Raw genomic sequence first — 17,108 nt, 5'->3', positions numbered from 1 at the left:
GAAGAACTTTTGCTTATTAGTTTTAAACCTGCTGCCCATTAATTTCATTTGGTGTCCTCTAGTCCTTATATTATGGGAACAAGTGAATAACTTTTCTTTATTCACCCTCTCCATGCCACTCATGATTTTATATACCTCTATCGTGTCCCCCCTCAGTCTCCTCTTCCAAACTGAAAGGTCCCAGTTGCTTTAGCCTGTCTTCATATGGCACCCATTCCAAACCCCTAATCATTTTAGTTGCCCTTTTCTGAACCCTTTCCAAGGCCAAAATATCTTTTTTTGAGGTGAGGAGACCACATCTGTACACAGTGCTCAAGATGTGGGCGTACCATAGTTTTATACAGGGGCAGTAAGATATTCTGGGTCTTATTTTCTATCCCTTTCTTAATAATTCCTAACATTCTATTTGCCTTTTTGACCGCCGCTGCACTCTGTGTGGACGTTTTCAGAGAACTGTCCACGATAACTCCAAGATCTCTTTCCTGATTTGTCATAGACAAATGAGCCCCCATCATAACCAATCTATGCTTCTGCTAAAGCCAACTTCTTACAGGATAAGATTCCTGTAGGTCCTTGTATTACTGCTAGAATAGGATAAGACAGTGAGAAGTTTCAGAAAGTATATACAGATTTACAGGCTACATAACCCACATGCCTGTATATGGGAAGAGGTAGGTCTTCCATTGTCCTGCCTGGAAAGTAATCTAGTGGAGGGAAAAAATATATAGAAAATCTGACAAGCTCATTGAGGTTAGGCCCTGGGTAATTATAAAAATAGTTATTCCTTTATGAAAATAATTGTGATGGTGAAATTTATTAGTAGTACTGAGCCTGTAGTTACCCTCCTGTTTTTAAATTCAGATTTTCTGTATGTTCCTTGTTATTTTGCAGAAATTTTTTGTCATTAAGATAGGTGACGTGGAGGGGTGCATGTAGGGTCCACATGCACCCCCAAGGTGGGAAGGTCCAACCAGCAGCATTGCCAGCGCCGGCAGCAGGAGTCCAGAGGGGAAGACACAGGCTGGGCAGCTCTCTCCAGCCTGCAAGGAGCTACTCCCAGGACTCGCCTCTTTGGGGAGTGCTGAAAAGAAGCAGTTGGGAAGGGGGTGGAGCAAAGGCCAAGCAAGTCAGGGCTAGTGCCCCCCCCCTTTCTTCCCCTGCCACACTTTGCCTATGGTCATTAATTATCTCTATAATGAACACTTAATGTCCTTCCATTGTCAACTCCTGTCCAGGGGACACTTCTCTCTCTCAGGCAGCCCCTTCTCTATATTATCTCATTTTTAGCTTGACTGATATAAAAGTTGCTTTCAGGGAATCCAATCTCTAGTTAAGCAACTCCTCAGACTCTGTAGGCTACACTTTTAATTAGGGAGATTGTTTTCAACTTCTGTAAAAGTAGACTTAGTGCAGGGGGAAAGTTGCTGACTTGATCTTCCAAAAACAGGAGTCCTTCATACACCCACAGGCTGCCTGTGTGCTTCATCCCATTAGCAGCACGGTTGTTTGGTCTCAGTGATCCTTCCGCCTTTGTCATCTCTTCTAACAATGCCAATTAGTGGGTTTTTTTACTATAGATACCAGACCACTAGACTTCAGACTAAGGCATCTAATAGTTTCACGTGGATCACCAATAAACCAGCAAATAATAATGCCTGTCGGTCATCTCTAGAGCTGAGTCTGAAGCATTAATCCAGTCTCATCCTGAATTCCTGTTGTATTCCTCTGAACTATTCCATTTCCTATAGGTTATAATCCTACAGAGATCCCCATGTGGAAATTGCCCCCATGTTTATTGATCCATCACTAATTAGAGAAATATTAATTTTATGACAACTCCTCTGCAATGAGGAGAAACGGTAGTCCAAATTAGGGGCTTTAGTTCAAACTACCTAGCCTGTGCTGCGTGTAGCCATGGGCAGGGAGTTCGAACTACCGGGTATTAAAAAATGGCGATGCCCGGGAACATGCAAATAAAGCCCGGGAAAGTTTAATCCCAGGCTTCATTTGCAAGTTCAAATGACTACATTAGCCACCCTAGTTCGAACTAGGGTGGCAGTGTAGATATACCCACAGTGAGTCTGAACCCGGCACTGTCTCATCATTGTTATGCTGAGCCAGTTGGACATAAAATAAAGAGATCTCTTGCAAGCAACTTAATCACGGAGTAATCACCGACATCCCGCACATACTTTCCCAATGTCAGCCCACATGACCCCTGTGATGGCGCATTGGGGTTCCCCCGTCTCCTGCACCCCAAAATGGCACAAACAGACTGCACCAGCCGGTGGAATAGAGGAAGTTTATTGCCTCTCCAGGATGCAGCTCAGCACAGATGTAATCTGGTCACAGAGCTGGGCTAGGATGCCTCAGGCCCCCTTCAGATGGGGGGAGACTGGGCCCCTAAACTCCAGCCCCTTTCCCTAGGCTGTCTCCTCCATGCTCCCAGACAGCCACTAACTCACCCTCTTCCAGCCCTGCCCCCCAGCCAGGGCAGCATTCCACCTTCCTTTGTTCCTCTCCATGGGGGTTGTCTGGCCATACCGGTTGAGAGGTCCCTTTGCATTGTGACTCATCCTGTTTTGCAGGGTCGTGGTACCCACGGCAGCCAGTGGGGGTTACCCCAGAGCCAGCAGCATAGAAACCAGCCTGGTACCCCCACTACGTCACAACCCCACCTCCAGAAAGTTAGAATAGTACCTGTAATTCAGCATGAGACAAATATAATGACAGGTGTGAATCTTGTTTTTCCTCAGGTAATCCTGCAACCTCATTTTACAGTTCTACAGTTTAACCATCAATCAATTTAAAGGTCATAGTCTGTGGTTGCCAAAGAAAATAAACAAATATTTATACTGCCCTGGTATTTCTTTATTTTACAAGCTATTAAGCAGCTAGGTGTTCTGCAGGATACAATATACAGTGTATGTGTAGAACTGCTATGTCAATAGCTAAAACAAAAGGAAAAACTATGTAGCACTTTAAAGACTAACAAGTTGGTTTAATAGGTAATGAGCATTCGTGGGCCAGACCCACTTCCTCAGATCATATTCTGGAAGAGAATTGGCATGACCACTTTTTTCATTGTATTCCTTTGATTTATATGAACACGTTATAACTAAGCACTGTAGTGGTCAAAAAAATCTACTTGACTTTGTGTAGAGTTATATATTCAAAACTGTGTTATAGTTTATTTTATACACTTATAACAATGAACACAAAGCTGTACACCATGAAAAGTCCGTTCACTCCAGAAAGTTCAGAAACACATGTTGCAAAATCTGTATAAAGAGTGCTGTCCCTTTAAATGTAGGAATGGAAGTACAATTTGGGTGGTTGTGGGACATCTGAGGTGGGGGTGTCATGTGCTGCAGTGACATTGCATTATTGTATATGATGCAATACAGTACAGGGAGGAGACTGTACACAAGAGAATGTTCATATCTGAAAGGAGTTTATGTTTTTAAGCAGGCCATGAGCCAGTCAAAAAAGGGTGCGTGCATATAGTGGGGAGGAAGGGGGTGCATCTGTGCATGGAGATGCAAGTATAGAGTCTAGAACTATATAAAGAATTAAGTTTATATGTCCTATTATGAGCTACCAGGAGGAGAGAGGAATCTGACACGGCCATGCTGTTTCCTTTGGATTCTGGCTAGTGAAGCAGATGCTGATGGCACAATTTCCCTTTTCCTCTGGAGTGGAGAACTGGAAGTGAATGCTCTCTTTCCCTCTCTGCCACTCTAGCTGTTCGCTCCTCAGACAGAAATTACACAGGACAAAACAGGAACTCAAAGGGAAAAAAATGTGCATTCCTGAAGGAAGTGGTTCAACAGAATGCCATCCCTGCGTTGAGGGTCAGCATTTATCCAGAATACCACATACAGTGAGAAGAGGCACTGTGTGGAGCTGAAAGACTCCTGTGGTTGAACTGTTCATTAACTATCCCATAAAACTTTTCAAATAAATAGGAATAGCTGTCTCAGCCAATTCAAGATGAGTAATTACAATCCACCTAAATAAATCCCATTGTTTCTTTAATTGGTTGCGTGTTCTTCCTTACTTCCTGGCATTGAATGCATTATTGCATCCCATGGGATGCAACAAGCTGGTGTTTAGGGAATATTTATACTTTATAATTCTATGATGCAATAAACAATAATTATGTCTATATGACAGGCTGCTAATGTAATATCCTTGTTAGTAGGGAGTTTATGTATAGGTTTCTTAGGTAGCCATATTAGTCTGTTTAGGCAAAAACAACGAGTCCAATAGCACCTTAAAGGCTAACAATTTTACTATGGCATAAGCTTTCCTGAGTTGCAACTCACTTCATCAGATGCATGAAGTGAAAGAAAAATAAACAGATAGTAGTGATAGAGAGATGAGTGTATCGGTACATCTACACTACAAGACTATTTTGAAATAAGTAGCATTATTCCAAAGTAACTTCATCTGCATCTACACAATAGGCAGTTATTTTGAAATAGTGTCAAAATACTGTCAAGCTTGAGGACTTCTTACTCTGACTCCTATAACCCTCATTGGACCAGGAGTAAGGGAAGTCAGAGGAAGAATGATCTATTTCAAAGTAAGTGCTGTGTAGACGCTCCCTAATTTGAAATAAGCTAATTTGAAATAAAATAAGCAATTGACGTAGCTCAATTTGTGTAGCGTATTTTGAGTTAAGCCCTGCTGGGTAGACCCACCCTTACATTGGAGCTAATTCATCCAGAGTGGATGTGGATAAGAAGGTGAGAATATCTAAAGTGGAAAATGACTTACTGTAATGAGAGCCATTCCCAGTCCCTATTCAGATCCATTCTGATGTCAAATTTACATCTGAATTACAGCTCAGCAGTTTCACATTGTGACCTCTTTTTGAAGGTTTTTGTTTTTTTCTTGAGGATGGCAACTTTCAAGTCTGTAACTGTGGCTACGTCTAGACTGCAAGCCTCTTTCGAAAAAAAGCGTCTAGACTACAACCAGTATTTTCAAAAAAGCAAGCCACTTTTTTGAAAGAGAGCACTCAGGCAGTCTGGATGCTCTCTTTTGAAAAAGCACAGTATGCATTATATATAGCACCTTTTTTCAAAAGAGCACTTTTGAAAATAGGCATTATTCCTTGTAATACGAGGTTTTCCGTGGTCGAAAAAACTGCCACGTTCTTTCGATTTACTTTTGAAAGAACGCGGCAGCAGTCTAGATGCAGGGTAAGTTGCTGGCACATGATGGCATATATCACATTAATAGATGTGCAGGTGAATGAGCCTCTGATGGTATAGCTAATGTGGATTTGTCCTATAATGGTGTCACTCGGGTAGCTGTCTAGACAGAGTTGGCAGTGGCATTTGTTGCAGGAATTGGTTACTGGGTTAGTGTTTCTGGTATGGGGTGTGTGGTTGGTGAGAATGTGTTTCAGATTGGGGGACAGTCTGTAAGCAAGGACTGGCCTGACATCTAAGGTCCATGAGAGCAAGGGATCATCATCTAGAATAAGTTGTAGATCCTTGATGTATTGGAGAGATTTAGTTGACGGCTATTAGTAATGGCCAGAGGCGTTCTTTTGCTTTCTTTGTTTGGTCTGTCCTATAGTAGGTGACTTCTTGGTACCCACCTGGCTTTGTCAATCTGTTTCTTCACTTCTCCGGGTAGATATTGCAGTTTTAAAAATGCTTGATCCTGTAGGCGTTTGTCTCTGAGGGATTGGAACAAACGTGGTTATATCTTAGGGCTTGGCTGTAGACAACGGATTGTGCAATATGTTCTGGATGAAAGTTGGTGGCATGTAGATAAGTATAGAGGTCAGTAGGTTTCTGGTATAGACTGGTATTTATGTGATCATCACTTATTTACACTGTAGTGCCTAGGAAGTGAATCTCTTGTGTGGAGTGCCCAGGCTAAGATTGAGGGTGTGTGTGTGTATAAATTGTTGAATCCCTGTGGAATTCTTCAAGGTTCTCCTTCTCATGGGTCCAAATGAAGATGTCATCAATGTAGCACAAGCAGAGGAGGGGCACTTGGGGAAGTGTTGTTCTAAATCAGCCATAAAAAATGATGACACATTGTGTGGGATCATATGGATACCCATAGCAGTGCTGCTGACTTGAAGGTATAAATCATCCTCAAATCTGAAATGATTGCAAGTGAGAACAAAGTCACAAAGCTCATTACCTCACTGGGGATACGCTCCTGAGAGCGTGTTAGTCCATCTTTGTGTGGAATGTTGGTGTAGAGAGCTTCTACATCCAGAGTGGCAAGGATAGTGTTTTCTGGAAAATCACCGATGGATTCTTCAGAAAGTTGAAGATAGTGTCTTGAAGGTAGTGCAGAGTGCTGGTAGTGTAGGGCCCGAGGAGAGAGTGGGCCAGCCAAGATTTCCAGGTTTATAGATCTTAGGCAGCAGATAGAATATATCTGGTTTGGACTCTGGGGTGTGTCTTTGAAGATTTGTTCCTGTGCTTCTTCCTTGTGGCCCTAAGTATGACAAAGGTATGATGAATAACCTCTGTATTATTATTATTATTATTATTATTATTATTAATTATTATAGTTCTCCTTACCCTCTGATGATAGGATAAGAAGCAATGGGCTTAAATTGCAGTATGGGAGGTTTAGGTTGGACATTAGGAAAAACTTCCTGTCCGGGTGGTTAAGCACTGGAATAAGTTGCCTAGAGAAGTAGTAGAATCTCCATCATTAGAGATATTTAAGAGCAGGTTAGACAAATATCTGCCAGGGATTATCTAGGTGGTGCTTGATCCTGCTGTGAGTGCAGAGGCCTGGACTTGATGACCTCTTAAGGGTCCTTACAGTTCTAGTATTCTATTATTCTATTATTATTAATTGTTATTAATATTATGATATAGATCAAAGGCCTTTATAAAAATCAACGCTTCATTGTACTGAGTAAGGATGTTAAGAGGTGGGTAATTGGCTAATCATGCAGTTGATTTGTATTGACTGCACGATTAGTCAAGAAGGGAGGACACTCAGTCCTGGCTCGTGCTGGGTCCAGGAACTACCCCTTCTGCAGCTTTGCAATTTAAATGTAGTAGGAGCCAGGTTCCCTACAGTGGGAGTAGGTCCCTAGCCCGGTGCAAATCCGGACTGATCAAATTTGGTTCAGTCTCAGCTCGCGCCAAGTCCAGGACCACTAGGGACTGGACTGGCTCTTATTACACTTAAAATGCAGACACACAGCAGGAGTAGCTCCTGGATCTAGTGCAAACAGGGACTGAGCTGGGCTTGCTCAGTCCTGGCTCGGGCCGGGTCCAGTAGCCCCTGTCCATGGGGAGGGTCCCTATCTGGGACTGGCCATGAACACGGGCTGCTCCATGGGATGCAGAGCAGCCCCTGCTCTCAGTGAGCCTGGGCCTGCCAGTTCCTCCCAACACCAGTTCCTGCCCCCCTTGCTGCCTCTGATACAGAGGCAGCAAGGGGAAAATGCAAGTAGTCAAGTAGTCAACACAACTACTCACTTGCATCCCTAGTACTGAATGATATAGAAATATGGCAAGATGTGATTTTCAGGCTGCTGAGTTTATGTGTTAGGCTAAGAGTCTAGACAAGACAAATTAAATGTGAAATGTCAAATGTATAGTTTTGTTAGCGGTGATGAGCATGACATAAAGGCATATATACTAGTTTAGATTTAGATAAAGACAAAACACACAAATTAAAAGATGGCTTTGGACAGTCATTCCCCAATCTCATTTTACATTAAAGATTTTTAAACAGACTGTAGTGAGGCTTTTTATTTATGAATGGCCTCAATAATTATTGCGACAGCCCCCTCATGCTTTATGAAAATTGGCTTATGAATATGAATCATAGAACACTAGAACTGGAAGGGACCTCGAGAGATCATTGAGTCCAGTCCCCTGCCCTCACGACGGGACCAAGTACCATCTAGACCATCCCTGATAGACATCTATCTAACCTGCTCTTAATACCTCCAGAGATGGAGATTCCAGAACCTCCCTGGGCAATTTATTCCAGTGTTTAACCACCAGCCTAAACCTCCCTTACTGTAGTTGAAGCCCATTGTTTCTTGTCTTATCCCCAGAGGCCAAGATGAACAATTTTTCTCCCTCCTCCTTGTGACACCCCATTTCAATGTGCATAACTTGCAGATGCTTTAGGCAATCGCATCATGTGATATATCATTTTAAAAGTTATAGTCTGCTGAATGTGCATATTTTATTTCTGTGCATGTATCATTCTTTTATGCAAAGTTAGAAATACGTGTAAACCTGTTTTATTAATCTAAGTCTACCAGTGAAAGCCATTAGGAAATTTAAGGAAACTTAATGCCCAGTGCTCAAGACAATGATCTATTAATGGGTTTGCTTTCCTATATGCCCAAACTCTGGCTGGTCCTAGAAAGGAATGTGACCATGCCACCCAGTCCTGGAATCCGTCTTAAATCTGTTGTTTTTCCATGAACATGGGGAGCTAAACAAAGGTTTCCCACCCTGCCAAAGTCTATTTAAGGAATGGAAAGTAGTCAGTCTTTTGTCTTCAGCTGGCTTTTGAACTTGCCTCCCCACCCTGAGAAGATACACATGAAGAAACGTGAAAATGAAGAACTCTAAAGACAAAGATCTGTAGGCTTAGGCGAGAGAAAAAAATCAACTCTGTCTTGAAGCATTTTACGGACAAGAGTGAGGAATGTACCTTGAAACAATTTTGCTTAGTGTATTAGGCTTAATTGGTGTGTTATGTTTATTTTGGCTTAGTAATTTACTTTCATCTGTCTGTTTTCCCTTGGAATCACTTACATCCCATTTTTATACTTCTCTGTATAAAACTTCCATACTAGTGAAGATGGATGTAATTGGGTTTTGGTCCTCTTTGGGACCGTGTTCCTGTCAAAGCCCTATAGCTGAGCCCTTCCAGAACTGAGCTATTTCAGCATCTGCATTACTCTGCTGGATGGTTGTTACCCCACATTTGTGCCTTTGCTAGGCGAGACCAGGGCTTCTGTCCCAGCAGGACAGGGTGGCGGGGTGCACCAGAGGTCAGGTAGGCTGGGCTCATTGGTATGATCTGCACATCAAGTGACCGTCCCAGAGGGTCCCCTGTGACTCAATCCATGACAGTTATATTATTTCATGTCTTAAACCTGTCTTGTACAGATTATGGTTTTGCTGACTTGTTCAGCTGGATTCTAATCATATGACGAAGTGACTTTGCATTGTCAGATCAATATTGCTTAACTGCCTGGTCCCCCTTCTGCTGAGAATAGGTATCACTATATTATGAATCTATGTAAGAAAGTAGTATTTAAAATTATGCAGAACTCAAAGGCCATTAAACTCTGCATGACTCATTCAGTGTAAGTTTCAAATATTCTGTTTTTCCTTAGTGCAATGTCTTCTATTTATATTTATGAAAGGTAGCATTTTACTCTTATTCAGATCCATGGTATCTTGAGCTGAGATGCAATGAAATTTCGCAAGCTATGCAGCAGAGAACTCGTGTTAGTACTTGTATGGAGACTTGACAAGAATAGCTATGCTATGGGACGTTCTGTTAGTGATACAGTAGGTGGCAGTCAGTACTGAATTGGTGCTTCAGCATGGTGACATGAGATTCAATGCTTTGGAAATGTCAGTTTTCAGATTGTGGGGAGGGGGAGAGAGAATGATTAAAGTACATTGTGGAGTTTTGTTTTTTAAAAAAAGGGATTGAATCACAATACGTACTGGCCAAATCCCAGCTCAGGTAATGACATTCTTCATGCCTAGAATCACAGAAATGTAAGGCTGAAAGAGACCTTGAGAGGTAATCCACTCCAGCCTTCTGACCTTCAATCTCCCTTGGTGCAGATTAAGCTCATTACTTCACGTCCTACCTTGAGATGGAGAACAGCCTTCAGCAGATTTGAAGATTGTTATTAAATCCCCCTTCAGCCTCCTTTTCTAAAGACTAAACATGCCCAGTCTCTGGTCTCTCTCCAATTTATTCACATCTTTTCTAAATGTGTTTCATTCTGGGTGCCAGACATACTCCAGCTGAGACCTCACCGGTGCTGAGTAGAATAAGACAATTACTTCCCATGTGATACATAGACATTACTGTTAATAAAGCACAAAATAATATTAGTGGTTTTTGCAACTGCATCACATTGTTGACTCATATTGAATTTGTGATCCATTCTAACCTCCCGTTCTTTTCAGCAGGAGCACCACCAGTTATTCCCCCCTTTGAAGTTGTGCATTTGATTTTTTTTCCTTTCTGTGTGTCATACTTTCCACTTGTCGATATTGAATTTCATCTTCTTGATTGCAGGCCCATTCTCCGATTTGTCAAGATAATTCTAAATTCTAAGACTTGCCTTCTTGCAACTCCTCTTATTGTAATGTCATCAATGCAATTTATAAGCATAATCTCCACTCCTTTATCCAAGCCATTGATGAAAATATTGACTAGTTCCAAAACCAGGGCTAACCTTGTTAAACCCACGGGATATGTCCTTTCAGTCTGACAGCAAACATAAGAACTAGCCCAGTATCCTGTCTTCTGACAGTGGCCAGTGCCAGGTGCCCCAGAGAGAATGAACAGAACAGGTAAACATCAAATGATTCATTTCCTATCACTCATTCCCAGCTTCTAGGACACCATCCCTGCCCATCCTAGCTAATAGCTTTGATGATCCTCCATTAGTTTCTCTAGGGTTTTTTTTTAACCCTGTTATATAGTCTTGGCCTTTACAACATCTCCTGGCAAAGAGTTCTACAGGCTGACTGTGCATTGTGTAAAGAAATGCTTCCTTTTATTTTCTTTAATCCTGCTGCCTATTAATTTCATATGGTGGCCCCTACTTGTGTTGTGAAGAGTATGAAGCACTTTCTTACCTACTTTCTCTATTCCTGTCATGATTTTATATATCTCAATCAGATCCCCTCCTTTGTCATCTCTTTTCCAAGCTGATAAGTTTCAGTCTTACTCATTTCTCTTCAGGCACCTGTTCCAAACCCCTAATAATTGTATTGCTCTTTTCCAATTCCGATATCTCTTTTTTGGGATTGGGCAACCACATCTGCGCATAATTTTCAAGATGTGGATATATCGCAGATTTATAGAGGGGCAATATGGTATTTTCTGTCTTATCTATCTCTCTTTAGGATTCCCACCATTCTGTTTGTACAGACTATATCGGAATGACAGAATAGGCCTATGATTTGTTTCACATCTAGTGCTACTTCCTCACCAGCATGACCTGTTCTGTCCTTCTGATATACGATGGTGAAATATATTACTGTATTCCATTGGTTATCCTAATTCCACCAAGTTTCTGTGATGCCTATTATATCAATATCCTCATTCAATATGAAGGACTCTAGTTCATCCATCTTATTATTTAGACATCTAGCAGTGGTATACAAGAACTTTTAAAACTTGTCACTTTTTGGCTGTCTGCCACTACATGAAATAACTGAATGGGACTCTTTTTCATTTGAATGTTTCTGATCAGACCCTACCTGTATTTTATCATTTTCCATCCTTACCTCCTTACTAGGACATACAGCATTTTCATTAATAGATCCTTTGTTTAGGAATAGCTCTGTCTGAATCATGTGCTCTTCTGCATTTGTTGGCTTTTCCCAGCTCTGAGTTTAAAAACTGCTCTGCAAACTTTTTAATTTTAAAGAGCCAGAAATCTGGAAAATGGAAATCCTGGATCCATTTTGGTTTAGATTGGGGTGGGCAATAATTTTTGATGTAGGGCCACTCCAAGAATTTGGTAAAGGGTCAAGGGCCGCAGTCTTCCATGATATTAATGGAGGAGATGCGGGATCTGGGACGGAGGTTGGGTGCAGAAGGGAGCATGGGGTAAGGGAGGGTGAAGGAGGCAGTTGTGACCTGGAGAACTGGACTGGAATGCAGGGGGGCTGGATTGTGACCTAGGGCAGGGAATTGGGCTACAGGAGGGGTGCAGGGATTTGGGTTGTGAACTAGGGCAGAAGGGGACTGATCTGGGGCGGGGGATTGGGGTGTGGGAGCTGGGAGGGGATATGGGTACAGGAGGGAGGCAGATGATTTGGCTATGTGGAGTGGGGAGAAAGTGGGTTGGGGAAGAGAGGGACTGGGGTGCTAGAGGCAGGTTCTGGCCAGGAGATTTACCAACCATCAGCTGTTCCTGAATCGGCCTCCCTGCCTGCCCCTCCACGCACAGACTGCAGCCATGTGCTTTGGAGCCCCTTGTGCTTTGTGGCTGCCTATTATTGAAACAGGCAGTTCCCACTGGCCACTTTCTGGCCAGAAGATGGCCAAAGAGATTGTGCTGGGGGCAGGAGCAGCTTCTAAAGCTTTCTCCCCTCCCCTCCAGACTCACAGTTTTTAAAGGAAAATCATCCTGTAGCCACATTTCTGAGTGGCATGCGGGTGAGGCAAGCAGGGGCCTGCCTGGGGCTCCCTATCCACAGGCTGGATCCAGTAGCTTGGTGGACCAGATCTGGCCTGTGGGCCATATTTTTCCCAGGCCTGATTTAAATAGAGCCCATTCTTCCTGTTTACGCTCCCCCTGTCCAAAAAAGCTTCCCCAGTTCCTAATAAATCTAAGCCCCTCCTCTCTACACCATTGTCTCATCCATGCATTGAGACCCTGCAGTTCTGCCTGGCTAACTGATCCTGTTTGTGGAACTGGAAGCATTTTAGAGAATGCTACCGTATAGATGCTGGATTTCAATCTCTTACCTTGCAGCCTAAATTTGTCCTCCAGGTTTACATAAGAGGAGCTGCCAGACAGAGTCAAAGTTAGTTGCTGCTGGGAGGCTATGGTGTGTCCCTAGCAAGTTGAAAGCAAGTTAGTCCCATGGTCAGGTCAGTTGTTGGCGGGAAGAGGGGAGTGAAAGAGAGCCCCTGGTGGGCTTCAGGGATTGAGCAGCTGAATGCCCTGAAGCAAGGACAAAGAAGGTGCTCAGGACATGGTGAAGAGGTGCAGGGGACTGTAGCAGTGGTGAGAAGAACCGGAGACACAGCAGGAAACTGCTGTCCACAGGATCCCTGGTCTGGGCCCCAAAATAGTGGGTGGGCCCAGGTCCTCTCCCACCCACCAGTATGGAAGTGGTATGATTATTGGACTAAGACTCTAGCCCCTGGAAGGGGAAGGGAGAACACGGTGACACAGCTGGAGGAATTAAGTCATGAAGAGGATGCTGCCGTTCCTGAGGCTGCGAAATGGGCTGCAGGCAGACAACAGGGACAGGGCAATGGCATGGAAACCGTGGTGAGGAGGATGTTGGCTTCTAGCTAATCCCCACAATAACCAGGAAGAGACACTGGAAGAAGCAGTGCGTGACACGCCCCATGACATCGTGGTGGAGACTGCAGGCATACAATCACCCCTGACGCAAGGGAGGGTGAAAGACAAGTGCCACGATCCAAGAGAAGGTTGAGAGGAGGGGCCGAGGAAAAACTGCAGAATGCAGGGAAAGAGACAATGGAGCTGCAATAAGTGGAGGCATGTTTTGCTGAGAGCTCATAAGTCTTCCCATCCTGGGCTCCAGAGTCGGTGCCCCTGTGGAAAGAATGCTTAAAAGCAGCAAGGGTGGCTCCAGGCCATATTCCTGCAGGTACTCAAAACCCAACAGAGACAGTGGGAGTCACAGGAGTACTGATGTGGGGTGGTATTGTAGGCATGGTGTGCCCCCGCTCATGCTCTCCAGCACAATGGGACAAAGGCCAGCTCCAATGGGTGTGGAATGGGTAGAGTCTCAGGCACAAAGGGCAGGGTTTGGTGGCTGGTCTCCCCTTCGCCCTCCACCCATGGGAGTACCTACAGGCCTATTTGTCACAGCTAGCTGAGCAGCCATATATATTCAAACTACTGCAGGAAGAGCCACTAGAAGCAGCAGAGAACAAGAAGATGCAAGGCACTAGGACCAGGAGTCCGGCAGCCAGAACAGAACTGTACGATGCCCGTGGGTGTAGTCAGTAATTGACTATGCATTTGAGACCATATTATCACTCGTGCTTTTTGAGCTATGAAATTTCTAGCACATGTTGGATCTCCCTGGACCAGCACTCTCAGGACCCTACCTATCCTGAATGAGGGAATTTGCCAGCTCTGGGGAGGTCCCCTGCCACCGGCCTCCCAGGACACTGCCCTCCCTGTGGCTGGCTCCGCTGTGGCCCCACTGCCACTGGATTCCAGCCTTGCTGCCACAGGGCTTAGGCTTGGGCTCTGGCCAGCTGCTGCCAGTCGGCTGGCACTCCCTGGGGATGGAGCTCTCCAGCCACCGCGGCCCAATTCTGTCCTGCCCAGCTGTGGCTCCCTGGGGACGGAGCCCACTGGCTGCTGGCTGCCCAGCTTCTACCGCATCCCGCCAGGACTCCCTGGGGATAGGGCTCACCAGTCCCGCTGCTGGGATAGGGCTCACCAGTCCCGCTGCTGCCCTGCCTGTCCGGGGCTTCCCAGGTCTGGGGTTCGCCGGTCCCGCTACTGCCCCGCCAGGGCGGAGCTCCCCAGGACTGGGGCTCACCATTCCCATTACTGCCCTGCCCGGCTGCAGCTCTTTTGGGATAAAGCTCCCTGGCTGCCAGCCCCAATGGTGGGGCTTCCTGCCGCTGGGGTCCTGACCCGCTTGCACTCCCAGGCACCAGGGTTCACTTGTCCAGCAACATCTGTGGTCCTGCTGGAGCATGGATGCTGCCAGACCATGAACGTTGCCTGACCAAAGAGTCCCGGTGTAGGCAGTTCAACCTGTATTTCCTTGGGAATGCTACTACACAGCTATCTCAAATGTAGCCATGCTTATACTCACTACTTAACATGTTGCTCTCAGATAGGGAAATTGTGAGGTCTCTTTCCTTAACCATCTCACAATATTCATTCAGGGAAGAGGTGAGACTCTGTCTGGTCTCATCAACATACTAAATATTAACCTAATCACACTGTGCACAGCATATTAACTCCAGGGTGATTAATTACCTAAGTACTTCAGCTCTCAAAAGCACAGTAATCCATTAATATAATTTAACTTTCCAGCCAACACTGCAAATTAAAATACGGAAACAAATCTATTTTTTTCAGTTCATAGGCTAGGGCATAAACTATCCTGCCAGTAGGCCTGATAGCTGGAACTTCCCTTCAGGGCGTTACTTATGAAAACTGACAAGTGTAACATTTCCATCCAATAAGCGCTGAGTTTCCATCAGCAAATCCCAAATCATTACACACTTCCTTCCAAACTGCTTAGAGAAAGATCCCCCTCTCCGTGGATCTCATTAGGAACCTTTTTTCCCATATGTCATAGTCCAGGTATGTTTTTATGGCCTTTCCACTGAGAACCCTCAGGCAAGGCTTGTTGGCAGGAGGCCAGGTCCAATTGATTAAAAATAAAAATTCCAATGTCTTGCCAGTGAAATGGACATGCTGTACTGGTGCTCGCTAGCAAAGTGGAGAGGGAAAGGGGAGCTGTTAGCGGAACTGACGCTTTATGCTATAGAAAGCCACTATTGTGTTAACCCGTCTTTTTCTGCACCCAGTCATCCTGGTATCTTGTCCCAATGAAAACCTCTTTTTGTCAGTGAGTAGATACATACATAGGGCCATCGTTCACTTGCAGGGGCAGATAATGCTTACAGTGCCCATTCAAATGCAATAGTCCCAATGGCTTCAATTGGGCTACTTCTGTGACTTACGTGAGCAGGAGTTGGCTCATAATAATGATAAATGAAGAGTCAAGACCTGAGGGACTTTATTTTATTTGGGGAAACACTCCCATGGGATCTTGCCAGAGGAAAAAAAGCTAAAAGGGATCTGATTCATAATTATTTATCTTTATTGTCAATAATACTCATCTATTATAAATATATAGTGTGCAAGTATAATGCCTCCATTTTTATTTAAATAGGGGCTACAAATATATTGATCCAGAGCCTCAACTGATGTAAACTGTAGTAGTTCTATTGAAATCTATGCTATTTTGGTAACATATAATAGCATAATGATTGACACTAGTTTAAATGAGGAGACACAGACTTGAAAAGTACCAAGTACTGTTATTGCAATCAGGGAGAGTTGATAGAAAATAAGTTTCTTCAATTATACCTTTATAAATTAGACTGCAGTCAAGTCACAAGTATTCTGTAGTAACCAGTAGATTATAACGTCTCACAAAGAATCATTGCCATTTAATCTGTACGTGGTCATGCCTTTATAGGATGGGTATTTATTTGTTCATATTGCATTTTCTGAAAATATAATTATGAAAAAAGGAACCACAAATAAATACATTTCTAAGTGAAGCTGACAGTGTCAGGTCAATTTAAGATCAAAACTTAGCTTTTGTAACAGCATAGTTTCAAAAAAAAATTCTAAGGTCAATAGAATTGTGTCTTTGAATAATGTCATTCCAATAATTATGGATTTTTTTAAAATGAACAAATATTTGGTTGTAATGCTTGTGAGACAGAATTGGAGCTCTTCTGTAACAATTTCTGAATATTGTATGTTGGCCTGGATATTAGGGTGTTCTCTCAGGGGTTGTTAAGAAACAATGCCAGAAGTATTAGCTTTGATGATTGGCTGGAGACAGACACTTCCTCCCTCTCCCCCCAACTAAATCTACAAACTTACTTTACATCAGGAATAGAAAAAGCCAACAAACACAGAACAATAACGATAGCCATATCTGAAGTGGAACATTCTCAAGACCGCCTTTCAGGGAAAATCAGAGGAAGATTCAATAACCTGTTAGGAATGTCTGGAGAAGCAAGACCTGCCAAGGGTACCCTCAAAGGATAGCAAGGTTTTAGGTAAGATGTATGTGTGGATGGTACAATCTTTAAAGATGTTTTCTCTCATCCTTTGTTCCTGTTGTTTTGAGTAGGCTGTCTGATCACTGAATACCATTGGCTACAAGTTCTCCAAAGGAAAAGCCACAAAAGCCTAAACTCAGACTTGCAGGATAAGTACAACTGATGCACTGGATACTTTAGTTCAGGCCCAGGGCCTAGTCTAAGAGTAAGAACATTGTGAAAATCTGTGTTGAGAGCACAAGGCACAAGTTCTGACACCTATAGGGGCTTGTTAAGGGAAACCTGACAGGGAAGAGGTGCAGCTAGCCCTACATACTTTGCAACACAGACATTGCAGA

At 43.7% G+C, this 17,108-nt stretch overlaps 1 long non-coding RNA gene across 1 annotated transcript in view; it reads left to right on the top strand.

Moving 5' to 3' along the window:
* The window catches only part of LOC142829831 (uncharacterized), a 31,814-nt gene extending 15,148 nt beyond the window's left edge, over positions 1-16,666 (top strand). The window contains exon 3 of the long non-coding RNA XR_012904650.1: positions 16,599-16,666. This is a non-coding gene — a long non-coding RNA (uncharacterized LOC142829831). The remainder of the gene's footprint in view (positions 1-16,598) is intronic.
* The last annotated feature ends 442 nt before the right edge of the window (positions 16,667-17,108 follow it).

This window comes from Pelodiscus sinensis, chromosome 6 (assembly GCF_049634645.1).
Source record: "Pelodiscus sinensis isolate JC-2024 chromosome 6, ASM4963464v1, whole genome shotgun sequence".
Classification (NCBI taxonomy): domain Eukaryota; kingdom Metazoa; phylum Chordata; order Testudines; family Trionychidae; genus Pelodiscus; species Pelodiscus sinensis.
This window is presented reverse-complemented; position numbering and strand designations above follow the sequence as displayed.